Source organism: Hyperoodon ampullatus (assembly GCF_949752795.1).
Source record: "Hyperoodon ampullatus genome assembly, chromosome: 17".
NCBI classification, from domain to species: Eukaryota; Metazoa; Chordata; class Mammalia; order Artiodactyla; family Ziphiidae; genus Hyperoodon; species Hyperoodon ampullatus.
The window spans coordinates 9,313,382-9,329,174 of NC_136930.1; positions in this window are offsets into that span (position 1 = coordinate 9,313,382).

Genomic DNA, 15,793 nt, shown 5'->3' on the forward strand with positions numbered 1-15,793 from the left:
CGTGGGCAAGCTGCTCGCCCCTTCTGAGAGCCTTGGGTTCTTCAGTTGCAAAGAGAAGATAACGTCAGACTGTTGTAAGGATGAAATAAAATAACATACGAACATTTCCAGTGCACAGTGGCGCCTCCCAGCGGACCTCTTCACCTCTGCTTTCCTTCATGAAAGTATGCTTTGCTCGAGGCAGGGTTCTGGGGTCTGTGAGCAAATGCACAAGATAAACAGCAGGTATAAACTCTTTGAGGATGTGAGCTTAAGTGGGAGAAAAGCTCAAACTGACTCCAGGTTTTAAATGAAATTTGAAAGATAACGGAATTCCCTGGCTGTCCAGCGGTTAGGACTCTGCACTCTCATTGCCGGGGGTCTGCGTTCAATCCCTGGTCGGGGAACTGTGATCCCACAAACCTTGCGCACGGCCAAAAAAAAGGAAAAAGAAAAAGATACATACAAAAAAAAAAAAAAAAAAAGCTACCGCAGGGCAGAGACAATTGAGGAATCAATGTGAAAGACAATGTGTTATAGGAATTGACTCTGGAATGATTGAGAAAGATTTTATGGAAATGCTGCAGTTTAAACTGGGTCTTCAAGATGAGCAGAGTTTTAATCAAGTGGAGAAAGGAGGGTGCGATGGGCAGAGGCAACACTGCACAAATGCACGGAGTCGGGAGAGTGCAGGTATTGCGAGCACGGAGGCCCTGTTCTGTCTGGAACGGAGGGTTGCTTCTGCAGCGGTGGGGAAATTAGATGACAGTAGTATTGGGACAGGGCTTCTTTGCCGGATTTAACAAGTAAAAATTTAGGATGCCCAGTTAACTGTGAATTTCAGAAAAACAACAAATAATTTTTCAGTCTAAGTTGTGTCCCAAATACTGCATACTTATAATAAAAGAAATGTATTTGTTATTTATCTGTAATTCAAAGTTACCTAAGCATCCTGTATTTTACCTGGCAGCCCAACCTTATACGCCAAGCCAAGGATTCTGCCCTTGACCTTGCATCACTGAGGGTTTTAAAGAGAAAGGTGAACTGATGAATAAAGCATTTTAACAGAGATCCGCTTGGTAAAATGCCAGAATGGCTTGGAGAGAGAGCACGCTTAGAGGCCGGAAGGTTGGCCCTTGTGGATTCTCTTCCAGTTTAAACCCTTGCTCTCATATATACCTAACAAATTCTCTTGATAGTGTAAAAGCCAAAGATATATTTGTTTTTTCTGCAATTTAGAAAATTACAAAATATGAGGATGCTGGATGAAAGTTTAGTGCCTAACCTGAAAGTGTTTCTAATTAACATTAATCCAGGCTCTGAGGACTATTAATACAACCCGCAAAGAGCTGGCATCAGGAGCCCATCATATACTATCAGTGGAGGGGGACCACTCCCAGCTCTTTCTAGAATTCTGTTGGTGAATCTTAGTGATGAAGATTTTTCCTGGGATGCTATTGCTTTGGTTTGATTTAAAGTCCACAAAGACAAGGAAGAAGTTTAAATCGTAATGTTCTCCTTGGATATTTCTTTAGACAGACTTAGAAAAACACTAGGACATGTTTTAATTCATTTTTAGAGGTTTATCTGGTTGCCATTTAAAATTAGCTTTCCCTATTGAATTCCTTTTTACTCTCAGTGGAAGAAAGCATATCTTTAGGCTTATTTTTTTTTTTTTCTGGATAAAGGAATTTCTAAGGTTATGATTTTAAGACAATTTTCGAAATGGAGTTTTCTCTTTTTATCGTGTTTTATCGGATTTATGGAATTTGATCTAATTTGCTGAAATTCAGCCTGTTGAAAACTAACAGTATTATACATCTTGTTGATGGTTTATTTCCTCAAGTGATTTTACTAAATGTTTTCACTGAAAGAGAAGAGACCCAGGCAACTCTTCCAATCCTGAAACTGATTTTAAAGATGCTGAAAATATGTATGTGTATGCAATTTTTTTTCATTAGTTAAATACATTAGAATATGCATTTGCAGAATCTTATTAGTATGGAAAATTCAAGTGCTTACCTTTATCACCAGGTACAAGGACAGGTAGAAATTAATATCAGATGCTCTGATACAATGGTCAGTTGAGATCTTATTCTCAAAACGTTTTAATGAGGACACAAGGTGCATATACCTAGCAACCATATCTTTAGAAGCACTGGTGACTCTTATTTTTATTGTTGATGAGCAGTCTTTGCTACCCAGTATCTGAAGTTTGGGGCAGTGTTAAGCAAATTGTTTTTAGCAAGCGATGCTTTCTCACATATAAACACTTAATGTGTGTCCCCAAAAGAAACATGATTCTTTAACTACTTACTTTACCTTCCAAAGATGATGTTGTTTCTTGAAATGAGGACATTCAGATGCAAAGATGCAAATGATAAAAAGGCACCTCCATTTGACTGTCGGGGCTAAAAATCAACACAAGAAACCTAATCAGTAAAAAATGACATGCAGAGCCTGCAGATGGAATGTTCTAGAGGACTAACTTAGAAGGCCCACCAGTTCAGAATGTGCCATCTAGTTCACAAATGACACCCAAGCCTGCCAAGGTGCTGATGCAAATCTACTGGCTGCAGCTACTTGCCAGTGCTGAGTGCTGGCCACGGACACATCTCTCTCATCACCCAGGAGATAGCAGGGATGAATCTGCTAACCAGGGAAATGCACTTTTCCCAGTTTCTGTGCTCTGAGCTCAGGAATTTGTGACTAAGAGACCAGAATCAGCTGATAGATATATACTAACCCCCAGAGTTTAATTTTGGTTGAAGATTTTGCTCCTTCCTTTGGTTGGAATTTTGAGTACCCTTCTCTGTGTAGCTGGAATCCTTATTGTATAGTTGCTGAAGGAAATTCTTCAGGATTATGCAAATGAATTCAAGTTTAGGAACATTGGCCTTCCTTCCAAATCCCGTTTCTAATTCTATGGATTTGTCCTGGAATTAGTTTTGAAATGCCCTTTACTCTTTTGACCTCCTTCACCGCAATTTCATTGTCTCAAACACCTTGGGTTGGTTTTGTCCACATTTACCAATGTCACATTCTCCTCCACAGCCATCCCCTCCGCTTCCTCCCCTTCCCCTTACAGAATGAGGTAAAAATCATAAATGCTTGTAGCAAATGAACACAAGAGTTATTCCAGGACAGAGTCCCATGAAAGCTAAAGCCAGAAGGATAAAGCAAAGCAGCCGTCTTGATTTTTTTCTGAGCTTATTCCCGAATTCCCTTCCCAAATTTTGACTTAGGGGCCATTGCTTATTTTCATGACTACCTAAGTTTTGTTTCCCTGGCTTAAGTTCCTTCTTTCATCCCTTCCAAATATATCGATATGCATTGGCATCTACCTATCTATCTATCTGGGTATGCATTTTATAAACTTTCCACTAGTTTTATTGGAGACAAGGTGTGCTGGGATAAGTTCTAAAGAAAAGCTTTAGGTTGGCTCAGGGGTAAGAAGATCATCATTTCCTTTCATGTAGAGAAGATTCCTAAGGCCTACTTTCTGATATCTTCTTAATTAATGTGGGATGATTGAGTCTTTTAAAAAATAGACCTAGTGCCCTTTGCCTGGGGCTAGCGAAAAGCCTTTTCTGAGGTGAATTAGTTTGACTTTTAAAAATCTATATCATATAAGCTAAGGGTCCTTGAGAGAAGACAAACTGACATGCACACACCTTGTTTTTGGCCCCCAAGTATGATTGAAATATGCATTTTCATTTCATATAAAGTGAGAATTTTATAAATTGTTGGTTAATTTTTACGGTTTTCCAAATCTGTCAGTCTGCCACATGCGTTGAGCGGGAACTTTCATGAACACAACGCATTAAAAAATTAGTTATTCAGTGCCAACTCAGATGCTTGTTGACCCAGCCAAGAGGTCAGCCACGTTACCCATAAAAGTCATTCCATTAGCCTGTGGAGAAACAATGGTTTTTATAAAAGATGATGTAAAATGTGTCATGTTCCTGTTAGAGAAAGCAGTGCTGTGTTAGATCCGAAGGATGGTTCTCTGGGAGATGAGGCTGAAGCTCGGGGTAGCTGCCATAAGGACGGTGGGAAGTGATAAGAAACGTGCCACTGTTGAAACCAAATAGGAGTCCGGATAAGTTGAGGAAACCTACAGGAGACCCAGAGGGTGTCTATAGCATATTGGAGCCCCGAGCTGTCCCAGAAAGGTGGCATCCTGGTATGCCATCCGTCTTCCTCCTCCATTTGATATTAACCATGTGCTAAACACAAAGCCATATATTAAAAAAAAATAACCTTTAGCAGCTCATTAATCTTCTCATTGGATTACATCTTTTTTAAAAATAGGAAAATATTGCTGTTGCAAATGACTGTATAAAAATTTTAATACTTTGAAAACCTCCTAGAACCCATTTACACGATTCCTTGTCGAATGAGTGTATCTCTCATCTCTAGATCACTCTTACAGGCTAAACCAAGGGATGCCTGTATTAATTCCCTTTTGTGAAAACAGCATCCAAGTGGTTTACAGACTGAAGAATGTAGTGAGTAGAATCTGCTGCTTTAACATCATCCCTGCCGAACTAATGCAGCCCAGATTGGAGTTTCTGGAGCAAAGGTATCATGTGCTTATATATTTTACTATTTTGACACAAAATGTTTTCTGTTGTGTTGAGGAAGCTGCATGTAACCTGGTGTCCTATGTCCTCTAAAATAAAAATTGTTAACATAAAATAAAGGTTAGCATTCCAAACATTTCCTGTGCTCCAAATGAAGGCAATGCAATGCAATCTGAAATCCTCCCAGCAGAGGGCCCTATGGGTTTGATTTAGGTGGAGAAAGAAAGTGAGAAAAAACTACTTGGGTTTAGGTTGCTATAGTAAATGCTGTAATATCCTTAAAAATAGAACTGATAAAAATGGAGTCAGTTGAGTTGAACTGGAAGAATCATCCAAAGATTAAATGTAAGGTCTCCTCTTATAAGACAGAATTTCATCATTCTCTGAATTGATGTTCTTTTCAAAAGACAAAATACATTTAACCATCTCTAAATAAGAAAGTAGGCAAATTAGAGATATTCCATGCTTTGAAGTACTATTAATATTACCTCATTCAGTTACATTTTAAAAGAAAAGAGGAGCTACTGCATTCATTCTCTCTTTGGAGACATTTTATCTTTGCTGTTGGCAAATGATTTAGTGTTGGTGTAAGGAGATGTGGTATGTACATAAAATGCATTGTAAATATTTAATGCACAGCATATATATGTGTATGCATGCAAAATGCAAAATGTTAGTAAAATATTTTACAAAGACAAGTGATACTGTTTAGAAAGGTGAAGTACAAAGGCATAAGAATAAGCTCTAGTGAAATATATTTCTTTACCTATGCATATTATGCAGTTTACTTTTTCATGTTAGGCCTAGCTTTTTATTCTATTTTCAGATCGAAGAAGCTTGCAATATATGCATTAAAGTAAAGCAAAGAATAAACTAAAACAATAAGTTACTTTGGGACCATAGATCTTTGTCTCCTAATGTTTTAATCTCATCTCTTTCAGTGTTCTTTGAAATGCATGGGCTCATTACATTCCATGAGCAGACAGCTTTAAAAATTTTTAACCCATCTTATTACGTCTAGTTGAAAAATGTTTATTTCATTTGATGTAGCTGGCATAACTAACATTCAATTTAAATAAATAATTTGAAGTTTGGTGATATTTCCTAAAATGCATTTACCTAAATTCCAAAAATACCCTTTTAAAATATTCTCTAAATATCATTTAGAAATACTGGCATCTTAATAAATGCCTGTATTCACTATCTAAATGTTTCATTCTAGATCTTCTTGAATACAAATGCAGACTACAGTTTAATATTCCAAGTTAACCATTAGTATATAATCTATGTATAATGAATGTATGTTTTTATATAATAGTATATTAATATAGTCTGTATTTATAATCTGTATTTCTTTAAAAACCTTATAGTTATTTTCACTATAATGGCTTTGACCTGCTAAGATTTTTCTATATATGATACTTTGATCTGATTACATTAATAGACAAATCCTTGTTTATTCACAGTATGTTTATGAATACTAAATCCTTGTTTATGAATACTATGTTCATAACATATGTCCTTACTATGATCTGTTATCAAGCAAATACAATTTGGTTTGATTATGTATAAAAGCATTTTCAATTTTTTTTTTATTTACAAAATATTTTGCTAAAACAAATATTTAAACACAATGGCAACTTGACTGTTAATGTAGAAGGGTTTGATTACCAGGTAGGTTTCTGTTTGTCTTTTGGTTTTTTTTCCTATGAATTGGGGAAAAGAGACTTCTAATAAAATCCAAGGAAGATTAAAAAATTATTTATATTCCTTTCAGAGGTTTTTTAAAAATAAAGGTTCTTTTTGATACAGTTTTCACTGTGGGTAAATATGTTTTCTAATTTTTGTTTTGTTTTAAAACAAAAGTATCTGGAGCAAGAATGATTACTTTGAGTGGATCTTCTAACAACGATTCAGTAGCAGCCAATAACTTTGGCTTCATAGGGCTGCTATTTTAATATTGTACGATTTTATACATATTTCTAGAAGTTTTTTTACATGTGAATTTTTCCAGAATATTTCCTTCTTCACACATAGGGAGAATTATTTTGTTTGGCTTATTTTTACTTGTCAGTGATGAACTTAAAGTCACAGGCCGGGTGCCCTGAAGGTTCAGAAGACAGAGCGTGTGCAAAGCACATATAGAAAAGTAGCCTTGGCTAAAATAATTGTCCTTTTCTGTCGTGGGGTCCAGATATTTACATAACTTTTCCAGGTGGTGGTTAACCCTCAGTAATATTTCAACCTTTTTATTTAAAAGATGACTACATTGAAATACATATGAAATGCTGAGTGAAGATAAGGTGGCTACATTTTAGGCTCTGTTTCCACTAAAGCTAACAATCACCTATATCTAAGCAGACATTTATATAATGGCAGCAAGGCGTCTGTACAGGTAAAATGCAAAACGGAAGTCGTGAAGTCGTGTCCCCATCCTGTTTACAGCAGGGCCTATGTCAGCATTATTTGCATCTGTGAGTATTGCTTTGTATGGTTAAGTGAAAACAAAAAACCCCAAAAAACAATAATATTTTCTAAAACCAGCCCACAAAGCTAATGGTTTGCTTCATGCACCTGCCAGTTTGGGATGCTATTAAAGCCACCCTGGAAATTCTCCTTTCTTTGTGCAATATTTTATGTTTTTCTTCTCTTCAGGGCAGATTGGTTCTGCCTGCACTTTATTCCTGAACCCACGTTCATTCGAAATGGATTGACAGACGTAAATGCTCTATCCAGTGCCGCTGTTGCTGACTAATAACACCCCTCCCCCCCCGCGGCTCCCCCCACCCCATCACACTCTGGAGATCGCGCTCTCTCCCCCTCTCTCTTCCTCTCTGTCTTCCTCTAATCCGCTCTCCCTCTCTCTGTCTCTCTCTGTCTCTCTGTCTCTCTCATACACACACACACACACACACACACACACACATTCATTCACAGGCACCGGTGGCCCTATTGTCCACAAAGAATAAATAATGGTGAAGTACTTAGTGGTAATTTTGATGTTGTTTTGTCTTGCATGTTTTGAAAGTATTTCTGAAGAGTATAAAGAAATGTGCCCTAAACTCTCCCCCTTTCTCTATGCTGATACTTGGAGCTGAGCTCTCATCCAAAGGGGCAGCCTCAGAACCGCAGTGCCCAGAACGCTTTCAGGGAACAAATATGTGCCTCAGCGACTTCCTCTCTTTTCAAGAATATTAGCACCATCTAGATTTAATAACGGGGTGATTGAAAACATTTTGATGATGGGGCAGTTTCTCTGATCTGCAAAGGAAAGCATCTGAAAGCATCTGATTTGTTCGTGTACCAATTAATTATGGAAGCAACAGAAAATACAGCCTACTGGGCTTCCCTCCTGCAAAGAGGCTGCAGTGTGTGTGTGTGTGTGTGTGTGTGTGTGTGTCTGTCGTCGTCGTCTGTGCTCTTGGGCTCATGTTTATACATATGTGTATATTACTTAGGAGGGAATCTTGGTCAGAAATTTCTTCATTTTAACCTTGAAAATTATTGGAAGATTGTGTGTGTCTGATAAGGTAGTATTTTGATATAATAGGAACGCAATCCTTTTTTCTTTTCCCTTTTAATCTGCTCTTCCTCCACACCACCTAAATGGGCCTCACAGCCAAACATCACCTTTAATTTTAATTTCTATTTCTAGCCTGTATTTCTTTTAACATCTTTATTGGAGTATAATTGCTTTACACTGGTGTGTTAGTTTCTGCTGTATAACAAAGTGAATCCGCTATACATATACATACATCCCCATATCTCCTCCCTCTTGCGTCTCCCTCCCACCCTCCCTATCCCACCCCTCTAGGTGGACACAAAGCACAGAGCTGATCTCCCTGTGCTATGCATCTAGCCTGTATTTTATTAGCACCTCTTCTGTCCTCATATGGCACCAGATCTGTTGTGAGCAAACAATACGGTTTGTTTCATGTTCCCATAAATATTATTCTACTCTGTGGTGCAGTCCCTATATATTGTACCTTATTTCATCTGGTTAGGTTTGGGGGGACTATTTCATGATATTTAGACTTGATTTCATCTTTTTTTTTCAGAGTCTAGGGCTCCCTAAAATTTTAAGGTAAAAGGAGAGCCTATTCTTAGGTTTTTGTAAAATTTGTTGTTTTGTATTATGACAATAGCGTTCATATGCCTGACATCCTCATAATAATATTAAGCTCTATTTTTTAGTGTGATGTACTTTATACATTTGTATAAATGTCACAGCCTGTAATCACTTCCTTTGTCATCGACGATTAATCTAAAAAAATCGAATAATTCACTGCCCCTTGCCATTTACATATCGTCTGCTGCCATCTGCTCTTCTCAGCAGCAGTAAATGATGGGTAATTAACTCAGTGCCTTTGTCTTTCCCTTGCTGAATGTCTGACACATATAGATTTTCCTCTGTGTGTGTATGCATGTGTGTGTGTGTGTGTGTGTGCACGCAAGTAAGGGGAAGAGGGAGGGAATGAGAGAGAAGAGAGCAAAAAAGAATGAATGATAGTGCAAGTCTGGAAGTCAGCACAAGATAATTTCAAGAGAAAAAGCCAAACAAAGATAGTGGTCCAGAGAAGGGGCCATATCTCATGACCTTAAGCCTTCTCAAGCTGAAAAGAAGAACTGCTAGAGCAATGGCTGCCTTGCACAAGCAAGAAGTGTTTTTCTAAAGCATCAGTGGTCAAGGTCAAGATACACAATCAAGTAAGGACTCCATAAGCTATTCCTATCTACCAGAGGGCAAAGAGAGCCTGTAGATGAGACTAAGTGGAGGGTACCCACAATCCACATGACTTCTGAACCAGTAGCCAGAATCCTTGTTTTGAGAAATGATTATAGAAAGGAAATCTCAGCTGATTTTGACACGACATATTTTTAAAAATAGAAAGTATCTAGGAAAACTTACAAGGGCTTATGAGACTGGGGAATATATAGACATGCTTATTTTAAAGGGAAAGAATATCACTACCCTGGATTTTCCCAAATTCCTGTTAAATTATTCAGTTCTTCCTGCTGCAGCCCAAGAGTGTTTTAGAAAGGAATCCTATGCTATTCTGAAGACTTTATATAAAATATGACTCTAATTATTCTTGTTTGAATAATATTCTATAAAGTGTGAAAATTATTTGAAAGTTGGCTAAGTCTGATAACATTAAAAGAAAAATAATTTAAAAATAAAATTTTAAGTAAGGTCAGAATATGTCTTGCTCAACATGGTTTTTCCTTAGCCTATAGGCTAAGTACCAGAAACTTGCCATAATTATTTTCGCATGGAATCAGTAAAGCTTGCTTCAATTAGAGATGTTGTATAGGCATCCCCTGCTTTTCAAAAGTTCTCTTTTACAGAAGAACTACATTAGTACCTGTTTTTGCTAACTGAAAGAAATAAAAGAAATTGGAAGAAGACATTTGCTTCTATGAAAAAGGCAAAAAAAGCAAAAATCTAGTTTAGCATTTATTTTGCGGCCAGCGATTAGAGAGGCAGCGGGCACCCTGAGAGGCGAGTGTGGCACGGCCAAGCTCCTTCCCCGGGAACCTCACTCAGCATCTCAGCATCCAGCCGCCATAGTTTTGAATTGGGTCTGGGGGCATTTTTGCTTTAACTCTATTTATTTTGTGCATCCATTAGCAAGATGTGGCCTGAGGTAATTGCTTCTTTGCTTTCACCATTTCAGCTTAAGAAAGGTTTTGTAGGAAGCTTTCAGGTAGCTGTGGAAACCTGTATGTTTGCTGTCTGTAATTTAAACAAGCTAAATATAACTCTTGTTCTCAAGGAGTTTGTACTTATATATGTACTTACAGGGAGATTATTCAGTTAATCGATCAGTCAGAAAAATACCTAGGATATAGGTATTAAGATCCTGATCTTATATTTTTTTAAGATTGTTGTCACTGTGTGTTCTCAAGGTTTGAACAATCTTTGAACTCCCCACTGGAAGGGAGAGGTCAATATAGAGTCCAGTGAAGTTCTTAGAGCGCATTTCAGTCTGTGTGAGACTTTCTATGTGATACTTTTATCATGCAATCATGGCTCTGTACCTCTACTTTTCTGTCTGCACAATGGCTGTGGAAACATTCTCCTCTTTTTCTAAAATAATAATTTAATACAAAGCAATTGTGTTCCAAAAGCAAACTGCATTCCTAATGACATTGTAATGCATATGGTAGTGCTTATTTCTGGTACCTCAATCGGACTGTTAGTATTTCTATGAGTCATGAATGCTTAAAAACATTTACCTGTTGGCTTAATTTTGGTATTTGTGATTAATCTTTGCTTTAGCATCTATCACTACTGGCCTTCTGAAGGTTAAATAATTTGTTCATAACTGGACATCCCTGGAAGGCCATTGAATTGGTGAATTACATTTTCCACATTAGCTTCAAATGACTTGTAGAGACAACTTAATACATACATTATGTAATTAAATGGCTAAAAATATGCATAAATATTTGACTAAGTCACTTAAATATAAGAAAGGAACGTTCTAAATATGTAAAAATGGACTCCATATCTCAGAGCTATTGTGTTAACTGTGTGAAATAATGTACTTTATGAAACTATTTAAATTGCATTAAAAAACTTTATGACTTACAGGTAAATTTGTCAGCATCTAATTGAGTAAGAGATTCTTGAAAGCTTTCACTCCAGTTGTTAATTCAGCATCATTGTTCTCTCAGGCTGTTACGTGACCCAACAGCCTGCGAGAACAATATTGCTGAATGTAATTGGCATATGTCAGCAAAATATAATTAGTAACAAGCCTTTTTCTGAAATGCTCTTTTTTTGTTGGTTTAAAAAAGTCGAAGATTTCCTCTTCAATTAAATTGTAGCTTGGATTTCTCTCTCATTTGATTTTGGTTAGGTCTTAAAAGAAAGCGCGAATTAATTTAAATTTTGATTCGAGAAGTATGTATTGATTTCCTGTGCTGTGTACACACTCTGAAGGCTTGTCTTTCCTACAGTGGGTTTTTAGTTTGATTTGAGGTATGAGAGCTTTGTATAGGAAATATGAAACACTGTAGTATCAAGGGTTATCGCGAATGCCCATCCCCTCAATTTTCATCCCAGCCCCTCCTCCTCGCACCCTCTCCCCACACCTTGAGGTTTGGAATAGATGCGCTGACAGGCTATTTCTCAGGGATTGTGGTTGGTAGCTACTGACCCCAAAGGCATAGACTAAAGAAAATGTTGAATTGGTTATCACGGCACCTCTATACGTTTAACACCAGGGCGTTTTTTTTTTTTTGACCAAGGCTGGGAATGGGGGAAAATGGGTTACAGTTGTCTTCCCTTTCCCAGTATATAAAAAAAGATGGAAATCTTTCACTCTAGGAGATTTTGGAAGGAAAAAACTTTCCTGCGATAGGTCACTTTTTTTGATGTGAACAGAAAAATATTTGCCAAATTGTTCTTTTTGTGAGAAGAACTTGACAAAATTTCCTCATAACCCAGGGTTGTAATGAAACATCATTTTAGTGAAAGGCTGCTTTAGACTCACATCTGGAAATGTAATCATTTCACCTAAGAATGTTGTGACTCTGCGGTTGGAGCCAAGTCTGAGTGAGCCGTCCTACCTTCCACAGCCCACAACGTCGGCGGGTGAACCTGGAGGAGTGAGGAAGATGAGGAAACACGTGCTTAGCCACCCACACCGGCCAGAACTGATGCGGGCACGACACATCTGACGCAGTTCTCAACCATCCTCTTTGCCGAGGTCTTTCTCTCACGTCTTTATGCTAATCTAACCCCACGCTCTGGAACCTTCATCATTTGCTCTCTCACCCTGGATTAGAGGTTCCTGGACACCATCCCTGTCTTCCTAGCAGACTGCGCCTAATCTCCCTGGGCCGTGGTCCTCATTTTCTTTGTCTTGTCCCTGGATCCTTCCATTCCTCAGTGCTCCACACAAACCATGACTGTCCAGCATTTATGTTATACTGTGTTACATATCTCACCATGCTTTGCTGCACAGGGATCATTTTAGAGGCAGAAAAGCTCTGCATATAAAATGAATTTGGGGCGTGGAGGAGATCAGATGGGAAATATATCTATCTCTCTCCACACACATAATCCATTTCAAGACTTACAGGCAACTGTATCTGATTCAGACCTTTAGTCTTTTAAAAAAATTATGCAATGGAATACAAGCAGAATTAGTTGAGTTTAGATAAAGGTCTGGAAAGCCATGAAAATAACCATAATTATAGACATTGTGGTGATTGTTTTGCAATATATACAAATATCAAATCATTATGCTGTACTCCTGAAACTAAATAACGTTATCTGTCAATTATACCTCAATACAAAATCACAATTATTCAAAAGAGGTTTAGAGGGAAAGGCCACCAACAAATTCTACCTTTTCAAGGATACTTATTTCTAAGAAATGGTATAGACAGAGGCCAAATAGCTCATTACAAATAAGCCAGCTGTCACAGAAGGGTGGAATGTAGCAGCAAACTTTAGGTACATTAAGTGATAATGAAATCTAGACCGTGAGAAAATTTGATAAGTGCCAACCAAGCTTCCCAAACAGATGAATCAGAAAGATGACCATTTGGCATTACCAAAGAAGTATATGCTTTATTAAAGGGTTTTCAGCATTTTCAATTAAAAAAATTAGTTCCCCTGTTCATGAACATATGATATAAAATTCTTAAAAATAATAGACTATACATCATCTTTCAGGGAGGCAGATTGATAGAGTCGGAAGGAAGCTGAATCGCAGGCAAAAGAGATGGTGCCAGGGCAGAACATTGAATCCTGACAGGCCTTAATTTGCTCATCTGTAAAATGGGTGACTGATTTGCAAAAAAATACATTCTGCGGAGATGTGAGGAAGTCATGAAGGGGCTGACAGGCATGGTTCCTAGGTATTTTTTTCCCCTGCTTTAACCAGAATAATTCTAATTTGTGTTTTCCATTTTTGGCCTGCGCATGATGTTTTTTAAACCAAGGGCTCCAAAGCTAAAAAAAAGTTTGAAAAATCGTATTCTAGGTGAACTCAGAAAGTATAGTTTGATATGTAGAAAAGATAGGTTATAGAACAGGCGAACCTGATTTGAATTCTAACTCTGTCTCTGACAGAGTAGGGAAGACAAGAAATGCATGGTAAGAGTTTATTTTAGAAAGACATTCCTGGTAGGGCTATAAAGGATGAGTGTGAAGAAATAGGGGGTGGAAGCAGGAAAACTTTTAGGAGATTTTAAAAATAGTCTGGATATAAAATAATGAGCCTAACTCCTGCAATGGCAATAGAGATTGAATTGGGATAATAGATTTAAGGAACATTTGAGGAATTAGAATCTATAGGAAAAAATACACTTGAGATTTATGGGATGAAGAAGTAGTCTAGCATGACTGCCATTTTCTGGTGACATTGACTGAAGGGAAATCCAGGGAGAGAAGCACTTTTGGGGACAAGTATGATGACTTCACACCTGCACATCCAGGGTTTGAAAGGCCAATTGAATATATTTACTAGCATCTGGAGTATAGAAACAAGAGCTAGGTAGTATAGGGAGAAATGAGAAATTTTTATATATGAAAATACAGAAATCATTAGAAACCACGGAAAAACATTAAGATCTTTTCAAGGGGGGAGAATCTGTGAGGAAATTAAGCCTGATTGCCCTCAGGCATCCATTGTATGTATGTATTGTATGTATCCATTGTATGAATCCATTGTATGAATTAATGTATTTCCTGGACATCTAGAATGGTATTATTTATTAGAAAAAAAAACCTGTATTATTCAGAGTTCTCCAGAGAAATAGAACCAATAGGAGATATATATATATATATATATATATATATATATATATACACACACACACCTATCTATATATGTAAAGAAATTTATTATAAGGAATTGGCTCACATTTTCATGGAGGCTGAGAAATCCCATGATCTGCCATTTGTAAGCTGGAGACCCAGGAAAGCCAGTGGTGTAACTCAGTCTCAATTTGAAGTTCTGAGAAGCAAGAGTGCCAAGGACAGGGGGAAATCTATGTCCCAACTCAAGCAGTCAGTCAGGAAGGGATGAATTCTTGTTCCTTTGCCTTTCTGTTCTATTCAGGCCCTCAATGGATTGGATGAGGCTCACCACACGGGGCAGGGAAAAATGCTTTCTTGTGTCCACTGATTCAAATGCCAATTTCACTTGGAAGCATTCTTACAGATACAGCCAGATATAATGTTTAGCCAAATATCTGAGCACCCCATGCTTCACTCAAGTTAACCTGTGAAAATTAACCATCACATCATCTTTGGGTGAAATGAAAAAACAGTCATCAAATCCGTGTGTGTTTTGTGGTTTATGTGTAAGAAGCCCTGCTTGAGAAAGATGTGAAAAGAAGACCAAATTCAAGACCCTGGGGAGCATCAGTGACACTACAGAGGAGCTCACAGTGCAGCGTGTAACATGGACCTGCTAACAAATCACACTGACGATGACTGTGGATAACCATAAGGTATCAGGGCTGCTAAGCAAGTCAGCTTCTGGTCTGTCTCTGGCTCTGTCTCAGGTTGTTTTTCCTCTGTCTTGGCTTCTTTATCCAGCTGGCACTCTTCATATGTAACATAGTTCCCGGCAGCTGCAGACTGTTATCGTCCTCAATTTAGCAATCCCATCGGAAAACGCACATCCTTTTCACCAATTCCAATAAAATTCCTGAAATCCTTCATGTTGGCCTGGTTTAGATCTTGTGCCCCTTCTTGAACCAATCACCGAGGTCATGGGAATGGAATACGCTGATGACTTGGGCGTCTGTCATGAACAGCTGAAGAAATGCGATGGGTCCCAGTAGAACCACATGGACCTGAAGCATGGAAAGAAGCATGCTTATCCAGGATGCAGTCATCATAAGAAAGAAGCCATGATATCAAGGTGACCAGCTGGCAGATGTGCACCTCAACAACGGGAGGAATCAATGGCTGACATTTCCTTCAGTAGTCAAAGAATCCTTCATTTTGAGCTGGGCAGCAGAGGTTGAATAGGAGTTCACCAAGATCATACAGCAGTATTTAGAATTGTGAACCTTCCTGGTGAGGATGGCATGACTGAGTTGTAAACCTATCGTCTTGGGTTGTGTTAAATATGGAAAAGATAGAAGGCCAAACTTCAAATCTTAGCCACACGGATCAACATAATTAATAAAGTTGCACCAGCAACTCCGAAGAGTGATACCATATACTCTTTTGCATCCTTCATCTTTGGGCTGTG